Raw genomic sequence first — 24,402 nt, forward strand, 5'->3', positions numbered from 1 at the left:
AATATTGCAAATATAATAATATTTGCAATATTTAAATGTTTCCTTTTTTTCTGTATTTTAAGTTAAACAAACTGCTTTAAATGTTTGTGTTATAACTTTTACGTTAAAAATTAGCACAAGTACAAGTAGATATTTCTCAGTGCTCGTAAATACAACATGACTGTACATTACGCTGACGGTTCAAGCGGCTATTGTCTGAGAAATGTCAACTTTAACAATACATTCTTGTATTCAAGACTCGTTTATGTTGAATGCAACAGGGTTCAAGTATGCATTAATAATTTTACCACCCGCTACACTGTGTATGTGTACATCTTAATGGTTAAGACTTAGGCCTTCCTTTCGAGAAGACCAAATTAAATCCCCTCTGCGGCGCAGTGTATAATAAGGATTCACTTTTAAACCATTCCGAACTTACAAAATCGCCATTACTTGTTTTATTCAATTAAAATTCATTCGAATCGATAATTGAATTCCATTGACTCATTCCGTTATAAAGTCTATTCTTCGTAGTTTCATATTTTCGCCAAAGCTTTGTTCAAATTAAATTTTCATTGCGGCATAATATCTCTGAATCTTGCGCTACACTTTTATCATTAATGCGAACATGGAACGAATAATTAGAAAATGTTTTTTTAACGTAAGTTAAGGAAAATTTTTTCTTGGAATATTTATGTAATCTTATCTTCGATCTTTAACTATAAAAGGATGTGTCTCCTCTCACTCAAAGACAATCTTGAGCCCAAACGTCTGAACTTAGATATTTGAAATTATCAGAGAATTTTCTTTGATTATGTAGAAAGGATTTTTTTAACACTTAAGAGAGTTAGAAAAGGGGAAGAAATTTTTATATTCAAGTCATATTTTTGTACAGTTGAGCTGAACGCGGAACACTCACATTTATTAGTATGGATTACCACAAGACTTTTTTCTTTCAACCTCGATAGATCACGGGACATTGGCCTAATAGTTCTGTCGTGGCCTAAATAATAGGTATAAAGACGATAGTTACGTGTTTTCAGTTCCAATTTTCCTAACTCACGTATTTTTTGTCTCTTGCTAACTCCACGAATATACTTCTATCTCGCGCTTTCTTTGTTAGACTTTTAGGAGATAACTTTTCAAATAAATCACTAGACACTGTAGAGTAACTCCATATACAGCGGTATTCTCTTTGCTATCTGCCTACTTTAACTTTTGACTTGATTTATTGCGTTCTAGACCATCTCCCACCTTGTGTACAGCAATATGACTATCTGTCAAGGCTTTGATAATAAGAAAATTACATAGGTAATGTAAATAGTAATTAGTGTATTACTGACGTTCGCCCGCGTACCTTATAAAGCATCACTAAGCTATGGTAGTAATTCTTGAAACTCGCCAACCCATACTGCAGTAGCATTGTGAGTTTAAACTCAAATCCACTCATAAGAGTGAATGCATCAAACAGCTAAAAGTCAGTGCATAAATAGTATATTTATCGCCTTTACCCACCGCCCTTGAATCCATTGGTTTCATAAATGATGTCTAGTTTCTATGGGTTAATACTCGGATGGTGCTGCGTAGTGCTGGTAGATCACAATGCAACAAAGGAATATATAACGGAGTCCGGGCAACAGCGTCCTCTGGACTACCATCTACCACGATTACCAGAATTTTTTGACCAGTGTGGTCATTATGGCCAAACCCTTCTGTTTGGAGAGGCTTTTAGTCCAGCAGAGGACTGTCATCTGGCTACTGATGTGTATGATACTTCATTACTTCTATGATAACTTTATTATGATAAAAACAGTGCTCTTGAAAAACTAAGTTTGAGTGTGTATTTTATGAAAAAACAAAATTAAAAAATTGCGTATTCAGACCTAACGTATTTTGCAGTAGTGAAGTAAATTAGGATGTGCGTGGAATAAGACATTAATTCCTTATTGAAACTGAAGTCATGCAAAGGAACGGATAAAATAATGTAAATAATGCAGACAGGTAAATATACTTTTTCAATAATCAAAAAAACTCGACATCAGATAACATTATTATCATAGGTACAATATTGGAAGCTCGGCAGAATGCCAACTTTTATGGAAAAGTTAACTTTTATTAAAATCTTGTTTGTGGGCCACGAACGCCAATCTGTTACGATTTATCATCTTTGGTTTTACTGATTTACAATCTTTGGATTTACAACTATAACATTATTATTTGTAATTTTTTTGTCGTATTTATTGTAACAGATAACAGACACAAACAATTATAACTATACGAAAATATCTTATCTGTTTCTTGTAAAAGGGTCAATGCTCGATGGTGCAGGAGCCTTCTTTACTCTGAATGTTAAAACACAAAATATCGACTGGTGTAACTTGCTAAACTCAAGTTAATTCACACCCAAAGCAGAATCTCAAATGGTGATTTAGTACTAGGCCCCAACAAAGTGATCAGATCAGACAAACCAAATTGCATTTTGAACGATCTGTTAATTCACAAGGTCTGGTGTATAAAGAAAATCTAAATTTATCCACCATTTGCCTGACTTGCCCGGATTCTAGAAAATTAAGTTTTTCATTGTACACCATAAATGTCTACGATATTTATCCCTATTGTCTAGAATACCGTTTTAAGATGAAAGCACACTCGAGCCTAAATCTTGAAATTTCTTCCCCAACTGCCGTCCAGACAAATCAAAAAGTAAATTTAATTCTAAACCTAAGGCTTTTTATGCATAAAACAAAGATAAAGTTCTCTTTTTATGTTGGCAGAGATAGATTATTCATGTCTAACGGTGTGGAAACAATGCCCAAACTAAATATTTAGTACATAAGATGGTGAGAGAAGAAAGCCGACTGAGGGACAATTTACGGCCAAATCCCGTCCCGCCGCCGCATTAATTCCACACAGAGCTGCCAGATAACCCGCTCGGTCCGATTTATTGCTTTAATCAAACCTACAACGTGCTGACAAAAAATGTGCTTAATGTAACATCGAAACTCAGGCCTAGCACCAAACTATAAGTTTTATATTTTAATAAACCAGATGGCATTTAAAACACTGAAACCCGGATAAATAGTCGTTGCTAAGCAATGGCTTATTAAGTACTAGCTGTTGCCCGCGACTTCGTCTGCGTTTGTTTTTGTTTTTTGAGACACATGGACATTAAATTTAGGTGTAGTTGTACTGAAATTTTTAAGTTGTGTTAACAATATCTGAAAAGAACTGTCTGACCAGTCTCAGCTCCTCCTATCACTTACAAAAATAGTAATCGTTATAGTACGAATCGAAATCGCATTGTTAGTTGATTTATATGCTATAGGTTAACGAAGAACATTTCTAACATTTTTTATATAGTCCTTGTGTAAAATCGTCAAACTTTTTCATCACCTCTCCCAAAGGAACTGAGCTTAATTTCGGGATAAAAAGTACCCTATGTTAGTTCCATTACCTCCAAGAATATGTTTCCAAAGTTTCATGATGATCGGTTCAGTAGTTTTTGCGTGAAAGCGTAACAAACAAACTTACATTCATTTACAATACTAGTAGGGATAGTAGGGATGTTTATTATGGTACTTTACCATTTACTTTCGTTGACAGCCAACCTTAGACCAAGACAATGCTTAGCTTTGTCATAGTCTAGTATTTTGAGGATTTAGCTGCTTAGGATTTAAGCATACATTTGACACATAATTGTCAACGTTCTCTCATTCCTTACAATGGATTCTGATTTGGAAAGCGTAATTATTTTTTTCGAGGAAGTCGACTCTATTGTAAATAAGGATGTTGATACTCAAATTATTCCATTTCCCAATTTACCGAGGTTTACAAAGTGCTACATCCGAAATCAAGTAAACTAAACGATGTGATGATGGTGATATGAGATAAATTTTTACATGAGACACAATAATAATATTCGTAAAAAAAATTAACAACGAAATAAATTGGTTTGCGAGAAATGAAGGATTGAACTATGACTATACCTGTGCTAAGCAAAGCAATGCCATTAGAACCGTTTCTTCAAATCGGTACAGTGCTTCGCTATGTCAAAGTGATTATTTGCGGAGTAATACTTTCGACTCACGCTAAGCAATGACTATTTATCTGGGCCTGTGAACGATATTATATTTTATCGGAAACCTAAAAATCACTTAATAAACCAATGTAATAATTCAATAAACTTAGCTGGAAAACTACTAAAATAAAAGTTTTTTTTTTAAATTCCATCCTTTTGTAGTTTAAACACTTTAATTACATCTAACACTGCACTTTATAAATTATAACTGCTCCAATAATATTTACAGTAAGAGCTCTGATTCTATGATATTATGATGAATTGATTGACAAAATTCAAAATTGTAAATTGGAATTATTTTAATGAAGCTCCTATTTAACATAATTACATATATAACTGGATTTTTTTCTAACCAACACGAAATAACTTTAATAATATTATTAAAAAACAGTTTAAAATAATTTCAATCAAATTTCAATGCCCTAACGAGGCTTCAGGGCGTGAGGTGTACAGTATTACGTGCCACATGTAAGCAATAATTGAATGAATGAAGGAATGAACTATTCCCTGTTATTTAAAAACTATGGCACTGTATTCAAGTTAAATGAACATCGGTAGATGAACTCATTTCACAAACACGTTCTTGCTACAGCCACGTGTAATATATCAAAAGAGGTAATAAACTTTTATTGTGGCGTCCACAAAAAAAAGGTTATTTAACAATGCAACGTGATCAATTTCAATTGTCAAAAGGACTACACTCAGCATGTTCGGTACGACTGTTAAGACTAGGGTTTCAGTCCTGTGACGTCTCGTGTCTCGGAGTCTCGGGACTTCCGGGTCGAGATTCGAGTCACGTTTGTTGAAATAGTATTAGGTTATTTTTATAGGGCATACGTAATAAATACTCCTATATTAAGGTTTCCGCATTCAGTCATTGAAAATGCTATTATTAGCATAACAAATAATTATTTGTAGTATTTTGAAGGTATAAATTATAATAATTAATTTATACCTTAATAATGAATTGACACCCTTAAATACTCCTAAATCCTTTCGCTGCCTTATTGTTATTTTATGTCATTTGTGACGTGATTAATGTTATTTGTGACTCAGCTCAGTTAGTCCGTCGTCAAGTTAACCATATTAATAAAATTAAATTTTATGCTAAAAAGCCTATAATGAAAGGGCGTCCCTGGACTTAAAAAATATTTAGATCTTGTTCCCAAATCTTATATGACCCAGCGCTGAGCTATCGTGAAGCCGGACGTGTCGTTTGGACAGTGGGCACTAGCAGAGAACTGTTATATAGTAGCAAATTATTTATTTTCACATTGAAATTTTAGTTGTATCTTAACTATGCGATATTATTATTATTAATAATAAAATAAGCAGGCACTATTACAAGTATTTTAGTAGTTATTATAAGACTTTGGGGTCCTAAGGTGCTAAAATGGCGACCCCGCACCGGTAACTGCAGCGTAGGTCGGCCCCCAGCGAGGTGGACAGACGACATCAGGCGGGTCGCTGGGAGTCGCTGGAGGCAAGCGGCCCAGGACCGTGGATTGTGGAACTCCCTACAAAGATTTATGTCCAGCAGTGGAAGTGAATTGGTTGAATTGATGATGATCATGATTACAAATATACTAAAAAATATGCATAGTTAAATGAATTAAGTTCTTCCGGGAGCAGGACAATTTATACTTATTAGGTTTCCGTTAAGAAACACTAATGCAACATGTTGTACAATGTGATGCTAATTTATAGGTTGGGAAAGATGGTGACGATAACTTCTCGCTGATCTCAGAATTTTCAAAGAGCATTGTTTTCCGATTCATTGTTATGTTCCGACCATTGCAATCGTCATTATTCACGCATTACCGGCCCATATAAAAAACTCGAAATTTTATCTAAGTCATTTAGTGTTTTCGTGCAAAAAAATCGTCGATTTATAACAGTTGCTTGGTAAATTTAACTTTATGTCAGGCACCTACAAAATAAAACCACATAAGAACGTAATGACATTTAATAAGAACTCCTAACTAAGTTGTACTGATAACTTATGTTCGCAAGTTTATGAAAACTACTTTGAGTTTATGACTCGAGCGGCGCGGATAACTTTTGAATTGAGTATTTTTTGTACGGGATACCGTATACCAAGTATTGCTTTGCAAATTTTGTTTTCTTATTTATGGCTTCATTTTATAAAATCATCCCTTATAGTATAACTCTATAATATGGATATAAGCGATGATGATGATCGTATAATCAGCTGCTCGTATTTTATTTATAATTTAAGTTTTAATTTTAGTCTTAATATTCGTAAAACTGTGTAAATTATTTGTAAATAAGTGTTTGTTCATTAGATAAATAGTCATAAAAAGTGTAATCAACTCAGCGAGCACAAAAAGCGAACTATCCATGTGACAGGAGGTTCGTTCGGCGAGAATTCAAAATCCAACGTCTGTAACGACGTATGATTTACGTTCAAAGGATTTTACTGGGGAGTATTGCTTTTATTTTCTTTATCGTTCTCTGTTATCACGTTATATTATCCCGCTAGCTATTAAATACATTACTCCCTACACAGTACATTCTCGTTGATCACGAGACACGTCCCTATATACACTCTGACAAAATCATTCTTGCTTTACTTGACGGATTTGTGGAAGTGAAGAAAAAGAATTATTGAAACTGTCTCAGACAACATTTACAGCATCTACTCATGCACACCTTATGATATAGGTCACTGTTCTAGTAATCTACTTTAGTAATTAATACATTTTAGAAATAACTTCAATAGTCAGCGCAAAAAATAGTATTTGTAACTGTTGGATATGCCAAACTAGTATGTTTTTATATTTCTAATCAGATCTTTAATATTACTCTGTTTAATACTAATTTGAATCCTACTTTTATTCCTTTGGTCTCTCTCTTCTGTAGGTCATCTATTTTCCTTCACTTACATACACTGTTTGGTGTGTTTCAGAGACAAGTTCTATAAAATGGCTCCTCCAATGTTAACCAGAAGAGCGGCTGCATTGGAAGAGCAATTGAAACTAAAGAATGCCCTCCGTGAACTCAAGTCACTCAAACAAGTAAAGGCTGACTTGGTGAGGGAACAAGATGACAGTGAAGTTGAACTGAGAGCAATTATAGCCAAGAACTCCCAACTGAAAGGTGAACTAGCAGAGTTAAACAGTGCACACAATCTGGTCATAGAGGAGCGCGACCAACTCCAGAAGGCAGTCAGCTCATTTGAACAATGCATATCAACCTATGAAGAAGCTCTAGGGAAAATTTCTATGTTGGAGGGAGAATTAAGTAGGGCATGTTCAACAATCAATGACCTTCAGTCACAATTACACAGTGCTGAAATACTATCAACAAATAATCTGTACGATGAACTTGTTGCTTCATCCTCAACAATGCCAATGTGTATCGATCTGACTTGTGATAGTCCTTGTATTAAAAACCCCAAGCCTCAGCAACATTCCTGTTCCTATTTAAATAGCCATAACAAAATAAAAAAATACATTAAAATAAGTAAAATAATTAAAAAAACTCAAACTTTAATAAAAAAACAAAGGGCTGGCACAAAAAACCTGGCATTAAGAAAGGAACGCTCAGTTTTAGTAAATAAATTAAACACCCTTTCATTATCCTCTCAGAGAAGTAGAGAAAACTATGAAAGTGAAATTAAAAGCCTCAATGATGTAATTAAACAATTGGAGGACTCACTTAAAACTGTAACCATTAAATATGAGCTATCACAAAGGCAGATTGATGAACAAATTCTGGCAGCTGATGAGTTGTTAGCCCTAGGTACCTACAACATGGCTCGCTTTGAGTCTTTAGCAAATAAATGTAACTGTACTCATGAGATACCTATGACTAACCTAAAATTATGTGATACAGTATCTTCCAACCAATTAGAAACATGCCTGGAGCAGTGCTCAACTGTCATACCAGACCCTTCACCTTTATTAAAAAGTATGCCTGAAAAACAGACAATTATATTTTCCGACATGTTAGGTAAAGGATTTGGACCTATTATGAACCATTACCTTGATCACTCAGTGACTAATAGATGTTCACCGGGGGCTAGTTTCGATTATCTTATTAATAGTTTGAATAGTGACTATTTAGATGTCAATAAAAATGTTGTTCTCTTAATAGGAGACAGTTTGAATGTCAAAAAGCATCAAATTATAAGATGCATTGATAAATTACTAGCTTTACATAGTAAAACTCAATGTAAATTCGTTATGTGTGCCTTTCCTTACTGTGGCACATTTAGTTCAAAGCAGAATGAACATATTTATAATTTAAATTTATTAATTTATAACCTGACATGCCGTCATAGTGACGCAGTTTTTTATTTTGACATCAATAAATCCATGTCATCCCTATTGTCTAGAGATAGTTTAATTTTATCTAAGAAAAGTAAGCATCACTTGGCATCTTTACTAGCTTACAACTTAAATGATACTGTTACAAGTATTGTAACTAAGTCTATTGACACCTCTACATATTGTACTTCAAGTACCACCAATATTTCTAATATTGACCCTAGTACTTGTTCTAGTACTATAATAAATAGTTATTTAAACTAGACAGTGAGACAACGGGGAAGCTCTGTAATATGAACATTGTACATCAAAACATACAGAGCTTCACGGGCAAAGAATTAGAAATAGAACTGTTTGTTGAAAAATTCAATATACACATATTGTGTATAACTGAGCATTGGCTCACTGGAGCACAAATAGCAGTTAACATCAATAACTTCAAAATGTCAAGTGTGTTCTTTAGAAAGACTGCTATTCATGGTGGATCCTTAATTTTTGTACGCAATAATATAACATGTAAGGAGCGAAAAGATATAGTTAGTCTTTCTGTGGAGCGCATAATTGAACTGTCTTGTGTGGAGCTGGAGCGTTTTATAATAGTGTGTGTGTACCATCCCCTCTCAGGTGATTTCAACCAATTCGAGGATGTAATGGAAGATGTCCTTAAGCGATTGTGTATGTCTACTAAAAATGTAATAGTATGCGGGGATTTCAATGTTGATATCTTATTACATAATACTACTACGACTAGGTTGTTAAACTTATTTAAATGCTTTAATTTGAATAATGCTTTCGATGAACCTACTAGAATCACAGCAACTTCAGCATCTTGTTTAGATAATATTTTTTTTAACTGTGATATCTTAGGTAAATCGATATTAAACAATTTAAGGTCAGATCATTGTGGCCAACAAATTACTGTTGTTGGTACAAATAGAAATAAACATATTGTTAAGTACAGGCCGATAACTCAGAGTAAACTGACGCGATTTGAAGGTGAAATATCAGCCAAAATTCCTGCTCTCTTTTTTGAAAACTGTCATCCCTACAATCTTTATCGTACGCTTTTCAATGAAATAGAAAGTGCATTTAATAAAGTATTTACTTTTAAATACATAGATTCTAATAAAAAAATGAGGTTTAGTGATTGGGCGACAATAGGCATTTACAAAAGCAGGGATAAGTTGTATGAGCTATATGATGAAAAACAATACAATCAGACTCCAACCTTCCTTGAATATGTAAAAAGTTACTCCAAAACATTTAAAAATGTTTGTAGACAAGCTAAGTCGCTATACATTAAAGATCGGATAGTAAAATCTGAAAACAAAATACAAACAACCTGGAAAATTGTTAATAATGAATCTGGGAAAACTAAATCTCGAGACGGAAATTTTGAATTAATTATTAATAATAATATGGTAACTACTGATACAGAAGTTGCTAGTACTTTTGAAAACTTTTTTCAGAATGTTCCTATTTTGTTAACAGATTCACTAAATTCCTCACCTACTGCAGCTCAGAATTTATTAAGAGGCAACATTAATGAGTGCAAAGTTTTATTTCATTTCAAACATATAGATGCATCGGATATCAGTAAAAACTTCAAGTTGTTAAAATTAAAGAAAACAGGTGATATATGGGGAATGTCGGTAAAGGTAATATCTCAAATTATTGACGTCATTGCTCCTCTTTTAGCCATAATTTTCAATGAATGTGTTGAATTAGGTACTTTCCCGAACCTAATGAAACATAGTAAACTCATTCCTCTATTTAAATCTGGTAATAAAAATGATATAAACAATTACAGACCTATCTCAATCTTACCAGCTCTTAGTAAGATATTTGAAAAAATTATATTAAATCAACTCTTATATCATTTTAATGTAAATAACTTACTACACCCTGAGCAGTATGGCTTCACTAAAGGTCGTAGCACAACGGACGCAGGCGCTAAACTTATAAAACATGTTTATGATGCCTGGGAATGTTCACAGAACGCCATGGGTGTTTTTTGTGATCTATCTAAAGCTTTCGATTGTGTTGATCATAAAACCTTGCTTCTTAAGCTAAGCCACTATGGTATCCAAAACGTTGCACTAAATTTGGTTGCCTCTTATCTCAGCAATAGAACCCAAAGAGTTTGCATAAATGATGCAAAGTCTCAGGGTTCAAATACCTCAATGGGTGTCCCACAAGGCTCGATTTTGGGTCCTTTTCTATTTTTAGTGTATATAAATGATCTACCGTACCATGTCAGTGGAACATGCGACATTGTATTGTTTGCAGATGATACATCTCTAATTTTTAAGACTGATAGGAGTAAAGATAACTCTGACGAAGTAAACCGTGTTATGTCCCATGTGTCGCACTGGTTTACAGTTAACAACTTACTTTTAAATGCAAAAAAAACAAAGTGTGTCGAATTTATCTTACCAAATGTAAAGAAAATTGATAAAAATATAATGATAAATGGTGAATCACTAAAAATAGAGACTTCCACAGTTTTTCTGGGCGTGACCTTGGATAATAAGCTACAGTGGGGTGCCCATATAGATTCACTAGCGGGTAAACTAAGCTTGGCTGCCTACGCAGTCAGAAAAATTAGACAGATTACTGACGTTGAAATAGCTAGGCTAGTTTATTTTGCGTACTTTCATAGTGTTATATCCTATGGAATCTTGTTATGGGGTAAAGCAGCTGATATCGAAACTATATTTATATTGCAGAAAAGAGCTGTACGGTCAATATATAAACTTAAATCACGCGAATCCCTCCGTGAGAAGTTTAAAGAAATAGGCATACTTACTGTAGCTTCACAATATATTTATAACAATATAGTATTTGTAAGACAACATATTAGTCTTTATACACAAAAAGTGGACATAAACAGTCGACTTACAAGAAATGGTCATAAATTAGTGTCATCTGCATATCGTCTGCGTAAGGTACAGGGATCATTTGTGGGATTGAGTATACGCTTTTATAATATGATTCCTAAGGTGATTTTGGACCTGCCAATGCACAAGTTTAAAGAATTTGTTAAAACACATTTATTAGAGCGAGGTTACTATACAATTGATGAATTTTTTAATGACAAGGTTGCTTGGAAGCATCCGGCTCCGCTTTCAGCTCTAGCAAGATAGAAAAATGAATGTTAAAATACAAAATGTAAATTGTTGATGTTGGAAAAGAGCAACTGCTGAGTTTCTTGCCGGCTTCTTCTCGGTAGAATCTGCCTTCCGAACCGGTGGTAGAATCACTACAAACAGACAGACTTGACGTTTCAAAAGTGCTTATATTAGGCCTACTTGAAATAAATGAATTTTGAATTTGAATTTGAATTTGATAGCCTTGTGGGTGACGCATCGTCTTCCCTTGCGGGGAATCGAGTTTGAACCGGCACGCACCTCTAACTTTTCGGAGTTTTTTTACTGTACTCGAAAATATTGTGAGGATACTTGTTTAATAATGTTCATAAGAGAGTGTGAAATCTACTAATCTTTGGCCAGCGTGATAGACTAGAGGCGAATACCCTTTAGTATTTAGCCGACAGTGGCTTGTATACAGGGTATGCAGGGTATGCACAGGGTACGCAAATGATATTAAATAAAGAAAATCCCCAGTACGAGCTATAAATACTGGATGGTAGGCTTCTTATAACTCTTACAATACCGATCCTTAAGTTTTTTACAACTCTTAACTATAAATTTTCTTCATTTTATATCATCTGCATACCCTCTATGCACGCCACTGTTAGCCGGTAACCCTTACCTATAAATGTGAAAGTGTATGTTTTTGTGTGTTCTTTAACGACCCCACTAAGAAAACAATCAATAAAGAGATAGCATAAAGTTAGTTGATAAAATGGAGACTAACGTAGGTTACTTTTTATCCCAGGTTAACAACGGTTCCCACGGGTCTTGTAAAGATAATCCATAATAAACACATACGAAGAACGTGGGCAATAGTAGTAGGTTGATATTTATGAAGGATGATCTGACTCAAACCAAGAACCGGCTCAACCTTAACTCCGCGTAAAAACCGTTGAGCTGTTTGGTATTAATTAAATGAGTAAAGTGGTTAAGGCTATAAAACGGAAAAGCAAGCGTTTTATTTTGTTGAATACTTGGATTTCAGCGTACAGCATCGCTTCATTACGGAGTATTCATCCCGAGTCAGCGGTTAACGCCCGCCTCTTCGTTTTACATCCGACCCATATATAACGAGCAGGATGCGAGCATTAGTTGCACTCCGGATAAATATTTTTCAAGTAATTCGTTTGAAAACGTAGTTAGAAAAAGAATAAATCCTTTTAATTGCTAATCGCGAGCGTTCAATTAACTTACATACGTTTATACCAAAATGAGGAGATCTTGATAGAAGAACCAGAGTTACCGACATAGATCAACGAGTAGCGAAGCTGAAGTGGCAAAGCTTTGAAAAAGGATGGACGTTAGGGTCCCAAGGTTCTGGAATGGCAGCCCCCCCCCCCCCCCCCCCCCGCACTGGTAAGCGCAGCGCTGGTCGATCCCCAAAGTGGTGGACAGATGACTAAAATGCGTTGTGACGCATTTTAGTCATCTGTCCACCACGCTTGAGTCCAAACTTTTTGCACTCAAGCGTGGACAAAACAGTGGAATTTTGAACTCCTTATAAAATACCTATGTGCAGCAGTGGACGTCTATCGGTTTATAAGATGATGATGATGATACGTTCATACTAATATTATACTGGATTAAAAGCGTTGATAGCCCAGTGGCTAGGACAACTGCTTCACTTTCGGGGGACCGAGTTCGATTCTCAGCTACTACTACCACTAATTGTTCTAAGTTATGTGCGTTTTAGGCAATTAAAATACACTTGCTTCGACGTTGAAGGAAAGCATCGTGAGAAAACCTGCATACCTGAGAGTTCTCTATGTCCTTAAATACTTGTGGAGTTCACCATTTTGCACTGGGCCAGCGTGACTACGGCCTAAATCCTTCCCATTACAACCCAAACCCTGCACTGGGCCAGTAATGGGTTGAAATGATAATAATAATGGTTTATACGAAAGTCCCTTGTTTGTTTATTTTTCAATCTCACTGCAATAAAAAAAAAAAGAGTCAATGGCGTTTGTTATGCATCATCTTTATCGATCTATTATCGGCTCACTATAGGATACGCGCTGCCTTTTAGACTGGAAAGGGGTTTAGGCCGTAGTCCACCACCCTGGCCAAGTGCTAGTTAGAAAACTTCTATATTTTCATATTTAACTCCAGTCAAGTTAGCCCTTGACTGCAATCTCACGTAATGGTAAGTGATGGTGCAGTCTAAGATGGGCGCGGGTTTAACTGTTAGAGAGTATGCCAGTTATATAAAATCGTTTTCTACACGCCATCGAACTCTAAATCGCTTAGCAGGTCTTTGTCGGAAGGTAGTAACTAGCCACGATCGAAGCAATTCACTAGACCAGAGAAAATTCAAAAATTATAAATTCCCAAATTCACCCTGCCGAGAATCAAACCCGGGACCTCTAACTTAAGACCACAGCTCTCACCACTGCGCCAGATAGATCGTCAATGTAAAATGAAAAATAGAACTAAAAACTGAGTAGAGCATAAGAGAGATGAAGAGAAATGTTAACGTAGCTTTCAAGTTTAGCTTACCTGATTGAACAAAAGGGGAAGCTAGTTTAACGTAAGGTTTGTGTAACAAAAGGAGGGGACACAGTCCATTAGTAAAGGTCTTTTGTGTGGCGAGTAAAGGATAGTGTACCCAAGCGGGCGAACTTTATCAAACTAACATTGTCTAGCATGAATTGATAAAAAGATGGCTCTGGCACCTTAAATGGAGAAACTTTGAATAAAAGAAATTTGCCTTCAAACTTTTCATTGCCTTGTTAATTCTGGATAACCTCTGGGATAAAACGTTTACTCTGGGATTATTCATCGGCATTGTATCACAAATTAATATAAAATGTAGTAATTTATTCGAAGTAGGCTAATAAAGATCAAAATATAAGCACTTTTTAAACGTCCAATTCTGCTTGTTTGTAGTAACTTAGCACCGGCTTGTAAGGCAGATTCTACCGAGCCAAGATGTATTTCGAAATCAACATTGTACAATTTGACATTCATAGCATTTTCATTATTCTATAGGTGTAATACATGTAAGTGGAGCGGCCTGTTCCCAAGAAATTGGTTTTTGCCTTTGGTTTTGTGGAATAAATTTCATAATTTGTCATACTTAAACAACTTATATTACATTCATATAGCTAAAGGTATTTTTTGTATTTATTTGAACTTTGTTTAAGTCCGTTATAGTCATAATCCTGCCCTAAATGTCATGTTTAGATTTCCTATTCAAACCACTGAATTTAATAACAAATATTTTTTATCCGCAGAATCTACACAGCAATTCTCTGACAGCTGAGTTTCTATTTCTATAATAAATATTTTATTACACAATAATAGCCTAAGAGAAGGTAGGCAATCGTGAGCAAGAGCTTAAAAAAATTTAATGCTAGTCATTTATCTACCTTTCCAAAGTATGAAATCTCCTCTTATCTACACCTATCAGGCAACCCGTCCTTATCTTAATCATTAAAGTCAAGTGTCACGTTGTTTGAGGTCGTAGTTTTCGAAAACGCTTTGACAAATTTCTATATTATTTTTACGTATATATTTGGAAGGTATGAGAATAGTTCGTAAACTATACAAAAAACTAGGTGATTAGGGTGGCTATACCCTATGCAGAAGTGTTCTTTCTAAAATATTTTTTGAGTTGGCTTTGAAAGACACCTATAACCCCTCTAGCACTGGTTGGTCGGTGGGTAGGTGGTCTTAGCAATTATTCATTGTAAAGTCAATTTCTCTGAGGAAGCCAAAGATCCGTTTCGTGTGCAGTTTGAAGATTGAAGAAATTATAAATTACATGCAGATTCTCTTGAATTTTCTTGAGTATAGCAAATTAAGCTTAATTTTCATAATGTACCTGTTAGTTTTACCTAAAACACGATAGAACATCAGATGGTAGGCTTAGTATAAATAAATAAAATAAATATACTACAACAAAACACACATCGCCATCTATACCCAAAGTAAGCGCAGCTTGTATTATGGGCACTAAGATGACGGATGAACACACAAACATTTTCCAGCTGTGGGAATCGAACCCACGGCCTTGGACACAGAAAGCAGGGTCACTTCCCACTGCGTGAATCGGCTGTAAATATTATAATAATTAGAAACTACCTAACAAACTCGCAACTTTTATAAAGCTCTCCCTCAAAATCTCCTACATTCTCTCAAACGTTATGTACGAACAAGAGCCTAGTACCGTCTTAATCGTACCTTGCGTGGTTTTATAACTGATTTTACTCAAGATATAATATTGTACTAGTAGTACTAACTTTTTACATGTTTTATCCATATTAATATTATAATTGTGAATGTGTGTCCATTTCTTTATTGGTTTATTACCTATGTTCGCCACAATCCCTGCATTGTTCTAGTGTTGAAATTCTGCAAGCTTGCACCTTAAAGATGGACGCAGGATTCTATATTATGCTATTCCAGAAAAGCATCATGATAACTTTTCGTGAGGATTTATAAATAAAATAATTGCAAAGTGATAGTTTTATTCCGGAGGTAGGACCATACTGTAATTCTACTCGTATTATCTCGTAATATCCAGTTGCCCCCTCGTTATATTAAAAACGGAAAACATGTGCTATATCGCGGTTTTAATATACTTTTTTACATTATCAAAATATTATTGAGAATGTATGTGTGTAAACAGAACTTTATATGATTGATGATTAACTATATAATGTAAACTCATAACTATTTAGTGTAAAGTGTTTTTAAATAAAGAAAAATAATAGTGTGTTATACTTTTTAAAACTAAAATAAAAATAAAATCTAGTTTGTTTTAATTTTAAATAGAAATTAACACTAAATAAAACAAAATAAATGGACTATACCTGTACATAAAGATCATGTTTTTCTGCTAATCAATTCATTAATTTGTTTCGTAATAAATTTTAATTGGAACGTGCGAGAATATAAAAATATTGGCAGCTCTTCAGGCTCGCTGCCAACACTCCAATCAGCTGAACGGCATCCGGAGTGCATATCAGATGCATTTATACATCTGCCTATCAACACAATTTATCCATAATTACTAATTACTGATTTGTATAAATTATAATATAATTAAATGGTGTAAAGTTACCCTTACCGATGGACGTTGAGGAACCAAGGTGGGAAATGGCGACCCCGCAGGGGTAAAAAAAGCGTTGGTCAAACCCCAACAAGGGCACAGAGTAGATATGATATTACGCGACCCGCCGGGAGCCCTTAAAAATAAGCGGCCTAGAACCGTGGATTCTGGAATTCCTATGGCCAACAGTGGCGTCAATCACGTTGGTGATAGATATGGTGCGGATAATAATTAATCGGCGATTCTATTCTGGTGCACGAGCTATGCACTTATCCTGTTGGATAGTTCGCTATCTAAAAATTGGAGACAAATTGAACGCTGGTTCAGGCTTCCTGCTTTGCGAAAGTTAGGGGATGCAAAGGGGTTCCGATGCAAAAAAAACCCAGATCAAACTCTGCCATGAAAACTAAACAATTGAATGGCTTCGTTCTCAGTCAGTTTAAAAATTACCAGTGAAGTAAATAATACAGATTTTTTGCCAGAGCTTGTTCTTGGAAGAACTAAGAATTGAGCATAAAGGTAGTACCTTTATCCTGACGCAAAGCAGCATTTCTGAGTTTCAACCTCAGGTTGATGGAAATAGGACGGCTTCCTTACATGCCCTGCGAAGTGTTTTCCGAGACTTACCCGATACGATCAGGTGGGCCATCTCCTTGGTCTATCTACAATTTACAATTAAAATGGAGAATTCAGCCTTTAAATTTATAACTAGCTGTTGCACGCGACTTTTTCTGCGTTTGATTTAGTTTTTTGATGTGGCATTAAATTTAGTTGTAGTTCTAAAAAAAATTAAAGTATTCAGTATTGCTAAGCCTTCAATGAGGGGTTTGCTGGTGTCCGCTGAGGAGTTCTGTCCTCTATCTCCATCCACATATGGGTAAATTAAACACATATTATAACCTCTATAGCACATAAATAATTATTTAAATCGGTTTTAATTTGTCAAAGTTATGGTGTAAAATCGTCAAACACTTTCATCCCCTCTCCCAAAAGAACCGAGCTTAATGTCAGGATAAAAGGTATCCTATATTACTTCTAACGCTTCCAAAAATATGATTACAAAGTTTCATGAGGATCGGTTTAGTAGTTTTTGCGTAAAAACAAACAAACTTACATTGACATTTATAATATTAGTAGGGATAGGTATAGTGAAGTAGGGATAGGGATACCTTTCTATAAAATGTTCGGGATGCAAAATGCAGTGTTGCCCGAGGCACTCATTACCCTAGTTACGGATGAGGATGCACCCCTGGATATAAATCTCTGCCGGCGCACTGAAAGCTAGTATTAATTAATCAGCTTAAACGGACATGGACACGTCTACCTATATTACGATTTATGTAATTTCGAATTGAAATTGAACAATGCGATTTAATACCTGATATGTCATCATCATTATTAATTCAATCGATTGACGTCCAGCTCGTCGTCCAGAATCCCAAAGTCCAACAGTTCTTCGACCTTTTCTTTTCTTTTATTTTCCTGGGCCGGTCACAGTACAACGGACGGTTCAGGCCAACCAAGTACGGATACTTGGTCGGCCTGAACCGTCCGTTGTACGTGTGATCGCTGATGCGGCTCCCCGCTGGATCATCATCATTGCCACTTCAGCTCGACGCGACTCGTTAATTTGATCACCCACCTTCTTTCATTTCATTATTTACAAGGAATATTTTCTTTTTACGTTATGATGTTGTTACAGTTTGAAATATCTTCGGAAGCTCGATCTAGTTTACTACCACTCGATATCCGCATCCCGTTTCGTTATTATAAATGTGAAAGCGGGTCTGGCTCGGCCACTGTCGCCATCTTGATGAAAGGCCTTTACATGGACAAAGCCTGTTTTTTCCTGTGATTTGATCCATTCTTTACCTTTGCAACGTGGACAAAGTTAAAGTAGTAGAGCTTTTCGTAACTGAGCTCGTCCGGGTAAGTACTACCGCCATGCCTTTTTTGTGCCTCACCATCAGCTGGGAAATCTGTTTGGTAGGTCAATCATTACTATTAAAAGTCATGAGAAACAGCTGGCATAATATTAGGCTTTCTAAAAGCGTAATTTCCAAGAAATAGAAGCCAAGAATCCAGAAAAAAGTATACATTTATGTAAATCAACGCAAGTCTAGGCTGGAGAGAACTTTAATCTTGCAAATTTATGCAAGTCGACGACAAAGCGCCGAACTGTCTTTCTTCGAGAACGTGATCCAAATCCGATTCTGCGCGTCATTTGAGCCGTAAAACGCTTAGCACTTGACACATTTGGCTAAATCCCTCGATAACGATTGTTGGATTCGATAGATCTTTAAACTATGTTTTTTTGCTCTCTACCTATCATAATAATTTTTACCTGGGTGCTTATTCTGAAATTTTTTAAATACGCTTACTTATTCGCGTATATATCGCGTAAAAGTTAACGAGGGTTTGTATGGAATCGAAATAGTACCATCTAGTTACAAGCGCTTTCGCGAATCCATATTAATCGTAATTAAATTTCTCGCGATCGAATCAGTAAACGTAGGTAGAAAATTTTAGCCAAGGTACTCAGGGCTCCGATTTTTTTAAACTCAACTAGCTGTTGTTCTTAACAGGGTAACTATTTATTTGTGCGGGCTAAAAAGTTTCTTATATATATATACCTTCAGAATCCTAACTATCTCTATTGTGTGTGTGTTTTTTTTTTTAAGATAGCTTTTGCTGTTTATATTAAAAAAAAAATATTTCAGTGTATTCCGGGGGTGCTTTTCTGGGATAAAAAGTAAATCTCAGTTAGCAGGTATTTTAATTTAAAAAAAATAATGGTTTATTTTAGTAATCTAGTAAAAGAGTAGAAATAGGTACGCAGTGCAATTATTGAGAGTGCGTTGAAACTGCGTAGTCTGAAATGGGTTACAGGGACGCATTATAATATATTTTAACATTATAATACACTACGGAGCTGTGAGCTATATTGTAGTAATCCATCATTGTTTTTACATTTATAATATCTAATGCCTTTAATGATGAATGCAGTTCTTAAATATTACTTATTGTATATTATATAATATATAAAATGAATTTCGGCTCCAACGATTTTCATAAAACTATTCGCAACTATTCGTTCTGGCTGGTTTTCATTTTTAGAAACCGTTATTTTATCCGTGTTTTAAGGCTGTCAAAACTGCTACAATATTATTAGAAAATCTACGAAGGTGTTCGCCCCCATCTACAAGATTAGCTCAGGAGTGAAATCAGGCGGTCCCGAAACCAGAATACCCCGGTACGAGTCTAGATGATATAAATCTTGCAAAGCAGGAAAACTATAGTAACAAGCATCCATTACACGAGGAGATAATACATAAAATAGAATTAAAAAATAATATTAGCACAGAACGCATGCACGTAGGTAATCCTATTTTTCACGTTGGTCTTGAATATGACAAAACAAATAATGTATTGTTGGAAAATATTAACAAAATTGCAATGCACTTCAATGCTGACAATGTAAACATTGTTCTCCGTACCGAGTGGCCGACCTGAAGCGGAAAATTTAAATATTCTTTTCAGCAATTTTATTCATTTACTTACATGTGGGATACATACGCTGCGGCGAACCATAGTCTACAAACCGATCTCGACGTTGCGACACTGCAGTTTGCTTTTTCAGCTTTATTAAAACAAAAATGTTCTGGGTTATTATTTTAAATAACGTACAGTGCCGACTACGTTACACAGAAGCAACGTGAATACGGATTTTCGAGAACGGATTTTATTCCGATGAACTTTCGTGGAAAAATGTATTTTGTTATTTCATAAACAATGATGCAGCGCACCGCCAACTCTGTAGCGTAAGAAAATTTAAGCTCAAATTACAGAATTCATTTTGCTGTCCGACATTTTGGATTTCTTTTTAAAAACGTAGTTCCGCTGTTGCTTTTTATGCAGCGCGAAAAAAACTTTTAAATACAGTCTGGGATATATTTCTAGTCAAAGATCAGCTAAGCGATCCAATAAGATGCCATATGTATATCATATATTTCTAAACACGAGTGACGATGCAGCGTAACAACAGATTAGATGTATGGGTTTAAGAAACTGAGATACCCTTTTGAGATTAGCGCGCTACTAAACTGCAATGTCAACTATCAATAAGTGATACCGCAGTGGAGCGCTCATGTATGTGTCAACAGGCTTTTCTTACCTTCCAGGGAAATGAATAAATTTAAAGGACTACGTAATCGACAAAAAAGCTTGGGTGTGAATTATTGCGCTATCCAGGTTGCTATTCTAATAATTTTGAATGACAATGTGAGTTGGTGATTACAAAGAAAATCACCCGGCTAATTTTGTTGTGGGTTTTTTCTTAGACCAGGACGCGTTACGAAGAATATGTTTATCGCCATCATCTACCGTATACTACACACGTAAATCAAAAGTGGCACCTTTGGGTTTACTAAAAAAAAATTGACTTTGACTTAAAATAGTATTTAGTTCCAAGTTTCATTTGTTTTACTTTCATATCTTTGGAACGAAAACTTAAAAAGCCTAAGTGATAAAGTCTTTCTTTTTAACGCTGCATGAGTTCAACAATTAGGTAGAAATAGCGTCTTTCAGCCCTCTATTCTATTCATTAAGAATTTGCCATTATACTTCTATTATAGAGAGCGAGACAGATCCTCGCAATTTTAATTGCTAGCTAACGAACAGTGAATAGCTTTGAACTTATACCTTGTTTCATTGTTGCATAGGATATAGAAAACAATGGGGAATGGTTGTACTGTAGATATCCCGCGGAGCCTTAATGATCATTTTCGCCTTTCCTTGCTAAATAAAAATACAGCTTTGAAGCTTCAATGGTGCGGGCTGAAATTTGAGAGACTGAAGATTTGGACATATTTAAAGAAAAAAATGCCGCTCCAGTTCCTTTCGACAAATCTTAAATAAACAAGGTAAAAATGAAAATGATATGCCGAAAAAATTACTTCAGTTAGTCAGGTCAAGTCGACAAAAATTCTTGCAAAAGGTCAAACATTATATCTTTCAAGTTATTAATTTAATCCATATATATATTTATAAAATTTGGCACATATGATATTATAGCTTGGATTTAAAGAACATCCTCGATCCCAAAAATATTATATATATAACCATTTCAATAGAAAAAAAAAATCTCTTTTACATACATAGGCACGGCTTTACAACTAAAATGATCGTGTCGAAATGTTACATAGAGCTTACACCGCCCGTTTTTTTAGTTTTTTTTCTGGTATCGATGGTATCTTTTTTACGTATTCAGTATAAAACATACTTTCAGTCCAGAAAAATAAAAAGATTCTATAGGGATTTTTAAGCCAACCGGGACAAATGCGTAGGTTGTCACGGACAGTATATTTCATATCACGGCTTCATATATATACTAAACAAATATTAAAAAAACAATACAACACGATAAATTATAATAATACATCGGAAATGGTTGAAAATAAACTATTCTACATATATGCAATGCACTGAATGTGTATTTGCTACAGTATATTACGCTATCGTCTATTTCCTAATTAGCTCGTAATATAATTGAAAATAATATTCCAAAATCATACACCTGAGTAAAATTTACTGGAATTGTAAGCCTAAATCAAGGCATTATGTTAATCTGAAATACAATATGTGGAGTAATTAATGGCGGACTGAAGCGAATTTCAATAAATCTAGATATAATATTTGCATTTGGGTTGTCACCTTGAGTACTTTTGTTTGCTTGCTTAGACTATTTTGAGGTAATGAAAACTTTTTATCCTGAAATAAGGTCTTTGAATAATACAAAGGAGACTGTTTATAGCATTAAATTCAAAATTCAAAATTCAAAATTCATTTATTTCAAGTAGGCCTAATACAAGCACTTTTGAAACGTCAAGTCTGTCCGTGTGTAGTGACTCTACCACCGGTTCGGAAGGCAGATTCTACCGAGAAGAAGCCGGCAAGAAACTCAGCAGTTGCTCTTTTCCAACATCAAAAATTTACATTTTATATTTTAACATTCATTTTTCTATCTTGTGAGAGATGAAAGCGGAGCCGGATGCTTCCAAGCAACCTTGTCATTAAGAAACTCATCAATTGTATAATAACCTCGCTGTAATAAATGTGTTTTAACACATTCTTTAAACTTATGGATTGGTAGGTCCAAAATTACCTTAGGAATCATATTATAAAAGCGTATACTCAATCCCACAAATGACTTCTGCACCTTTCGCAGACGATATGCAGATGTCACTAATTTATGACCATTTCTTGTAAGTCGACTGTTTATATCCACTTTTTGTTTATAAAGACTAATATGTTGTCTTACAAATACTATATTGTTATAAATGTATTGTGAGGCTACCGTAAGTATACCAATTTCTTTAAATTTTTCACGGAGGGATTCACGTGATTTAAGTTTATATATTGACCGTACAGCTCTTTTCTGCAATATGAATATAGTTTCAATATCAGCAGCTTTGCCCCATAATAAGATCCCGTAAGACATCACACTATGAAAGTACGCGAAGTAAACAAGTCTTGCTGTTTCTACGTCAGTAATCTGTCTAATTTTCCTGACGGCGTAGGCAGCCGAGCTTAGTTTACCTGCTAGTGTATCTATATGGGTACCCCACTGAAGCTTACAATCCAAGGTCATGCCCAGAAAAACTGTGGAATCTTCCATTTTTAGTGATTCTCCATTTATTATTATATTTTTATTAACTTTCTTTACATTTGGTAAAATAAATTCCACACACTTAGTTTTTTTTGCATTTAAAAGTAAATTATTGACAGTAAACCAGTGCGACACATGCGACATAGCACGGCTTACATCGTCAGAGTTGTCTCTACCTCTATCAGTTTTAAAAATTAGAGATGTATCATCAGCAAACAGTACAATGTCACAGGTTTCACTGACATGGTGTGGTAGATCATTTATATACACCAAAAATAGAAAGGGACCCAAGATTGAACCCTGTGGGACACCCATTGACGTAGCCGACCCCTGCGACTTAATGTCTTTTATGCAAACCCTTTGGGTTCTGTCACTGAGATAAGAGGCAACCAAATTTAGTGCAACGTTTTTGATACCATAATGGGCTAGTTTAAGAAGCAAGGTTTTATGATCGACACAATCGAATGCTTTGGATAGATCACAAAAAACACCAATTAAACCTTATTAAGTAATACATATGTATAAACCTATGACTATTTTTTTTTATTCTACTACAAGTTACTGCCCATGACTGTAATCTCAACTAGCGGTAAGTGATGATGCAGTCTAAGATGGTAACGGGCTAACCTGTTAGGGAGTATGGCAGTCATACCTCTTGTCGGTTTCCACGCGACATCGCACCGGAACACTAAATCGATAAGCGGCACGTCTTTGTCTTTAGGGTATTAACCTGCCACGACCAAAGCTTCCCTCCAGACCAAACCAGAAAAAATTCAGAAAAAATAAATTCCCAAATTGCCACTGCTGGGAATCGAACCCGGGACCTCCTAATTAAATTCATAGCGCTCACCGTAGCGCCCGGGAGATCTTCTCACAGGATATCAAAACCACAATGCACACACGCACACACACGAACATGGCATGTGACGAACCCACTTTCAGATAATAGTTTATCTGAAAGTGAGTTCGTTTTCGTTCGTTTAATTATTTATTCAGCAACCATCGCATTTATACCATTAACAACAATTATTACAAACAACAAAGTAAACAACAAGCTGAGTTGTAAAAACACGCAAATAGAAAACTTAGGTGAATAATCGGGAAAGCTAGCGAAATATAATTTACTGTAAATTAAAAGAAAACACTCAATCTCCGCGCTCTTATCCACTGTGCGGGTA

The sequence above is a fragment of the Pararge aegeria genome, chromosome 8 (assembly GCF_905163445.1).
Source record: "Pararge aegeria chromosome 8, ilParAegt1.1, whole genome shotgun sequence".
Classification (NCBI taxonomy): domain Eukaryota; kingdom Metazoa; phylum Arthropoda; class Insecta; order Lepidoptera; family Nymphalidae; genus Pararge; species Pararge aegeria.